We start from the raw sequence: 2,500 nt of genomic DNA, 5'->3' as shown, positions 1-2,500 counted from the left end.
AGAAATCCCTCGGAATGGGAAAACGGGTCATTTTCGTGTCGCCACATTGCATACGAACCGCATGAAACTTCCAGAGGCATTTGCAGCAGGAATGCATGTGCACTCAAAAAAGTGAATATTTCTCACGGATAGACCCCGTGATACGCTAGAAATTGGCGGGGATGTCTCTCTTGTGGCTCACGGGGCTGTTAGGGTGGCACAGAAATCCCTCGGAATGGGAAAACGGGTCATTTTCGTGTCGCCACATTGCATGCGAACCGCATGCAACTTCCAGAGGCATTTGCAGCAGAAATGCATGTGCAGTCAAAAAAAAATTGATATTTTTCACGGATAGACCCCGTGAAACGCTAGAAATTGGCGGGGATGTGTCTCTTGTGGCTCACGGGGCTGTTCGGGTCGCACAGAAATCCCTGGGAATGGGAAAACGGGTCATTTTCGTGTTGCCACATTGCGTACGAACCGCATGAAACTTCCAGAGGCATTTGCAGCAGGAATGCATGTGCACTCAAAAACTTCTATATGTTTCACGGATAGACCCCGTGAAACGCTAGAAATTGGCGGGGATGTGTCTCTTGTGGCTCACGGGGCTGTTAGGGTGGCACAGAACTCCCTCGGAATGGGAAAAGGGGTCATTTTCGTGTTGCCACATTGCATAGGAACGCCATGAAACTTCCAGAGGCATTTGCAGCAGAAAGGCACGTGCACTCAAAAATTTTAATATTTTTCACGCATAGACCCCGTCAAACGCTAGAAGTTGGCGGGGATGTCTCTCTTGTGGCTCACGGGGCTGTTAGGGTCGCACAGAAATGCCTCGGAATGGGAAAACGGGTCATTTTTGTGTGGCCACATTGCATAGGAACGGCATGAAACTTCCAGAGGCATTTGCAGCAGGAATGCATGTGCACTCAAAAACGTCTATATTTTTCACGGATAGACCCCGTGAAACGCTATAAATTGGCGGGGATGTCTCTCTTGTGGCTCACGGGCGCTGTTAGTTAGGGTCGCACAGAAATCCCTCGGAATGGGAAAAGGGGTCATTTTCGTGTTGCCACATTGCGTACGAACGGCATGAAACTTCCAGAGGCATCTGCAGCAGAAATGCATGTGCACTCAAAAACGTCTATATTTTTCACGGATAGACCCCGTGAAACGCTAGAAATTGGCGGGGATGTGTCTCTTGTGGCTCACGGGGCTGTTAGGGTCGCACAGAAATCCCTCGGAATGGGAAAACGGGTCATTTTCGTGTTGCCACAATTGGCATACGAACGGCATGAAACTTCCAGAGGCATTTGCAGCAGAAATGCATGTGCACTCAAAAACGTGAATATTTTTTCACGGATAGACCCCGTCAAACGCTCGAATTTGGCGGGGATGTTTCTCTTGTGGGTCACGGGGCTGTTCGGCTCGCACAGAACTCCCTTGGTCCACCTGATTCGTGCATACAGGCAGCAACTAAAACTCTGTAAACCTGCTGTGAGGACATCTAAACAGTGGACCAGTGAGGCTGTGGAAGATTTGCGGGCGTGCTTAGACTGTACTGACTGGGATATGTTCACGACTGCTACCAATAGTCTGGATGAACTCACAGAGGCTGTGTACATCAGCTTCTGTGAGGACTGCTGTATCCCAACACGTACCAGGGTGAACTTTAACAACAACAAGCCCTGGTTCTCAGCAAAGCTCAAAAGGTTGAGGTTGGAGAAGGAGGAAGCGTTTAGGAGTGGGGATAGAGACAGATTCAAGGAGTCGAAGAACAGGTTTAGCAAAGCGGTGAGAGAGGCTAAACGACTGTACTCAGAGACACTAAAACACCAGTTCTCTACTAACGACGCTGCTTCTGTCTGCCAAAGGGCTCAGGCACATCACCAACTACAAACCCAGAGCGCCCCACACCACTAACGACTCCCGCCTAGCCAACGACCTGAACGAGTTCTACCGTAGATTTGAAAGACAATTGGACTGTCCTGAACCACCCCTTCCCACCCAAGAGGCCCCATCCCCCACCCATACTACAGAAACGACTCTCTCCTTTCAGGAGGGAGAAGTTAATGGGCTTTTCAAGAGGCAGAATCCACGCAAAGCAGCCGGGCCGGACTCTGTCTCTCCAGCCACCCTCAGGCACTGCGCTGGCCAGCTGTCTCCGGTGTTCACCAACATCTTTAACACCTCCCTGGAGACATGCCATGTACCAGCCTGTCTCAAGTCCTCCACCATCATCGCTGTGCCCAAAAAGCTAAGGCCAACAGGACTAAATGATTACAGACCGGTCGCCCTTACATCTGTGGTAATGAAGTCTTTTGAGCGCCTGCTCCTGGCACACCTCAAAGCCATCACAGACCCTCTCCTGGACCCCCTTCAGTTTGCCTACAGAGCCAACAGGTCTGTGGACGACGCAGTTAACATGGCCCTCCACTTCACCCTACAGCATGTGGACGCCCCAGCATCCTACGCCAGGATCCTGTTTGTGGACTTCAGCTCTGCCTTCAACACCATCATCCCT

This window comes from Petromyzon marinus, unplaced genomic scaffold (genome assembly GCF_048934315.1).
Source record: "Petromyzon marinus isolate PM22_M1 ecotype Great Lakes invasive population unplaced genomic scaffold, UKy_Petmar_22M1.pri1.0 PM_G_Scaffold_163, whole genome shotgun sequence".
Classification (NCBI taxonomy): Eukaryota; Metazoa; Chordata; class Hyperoartia; order Petromyzontiformes; family Petromyzontidae; genus Petromyzon; species Petromyzon marinus.
The sequence above is the reverse complement of the archived record's forward strand: the minus strand, read 5'-3'. Positions refer to the sequence as shown.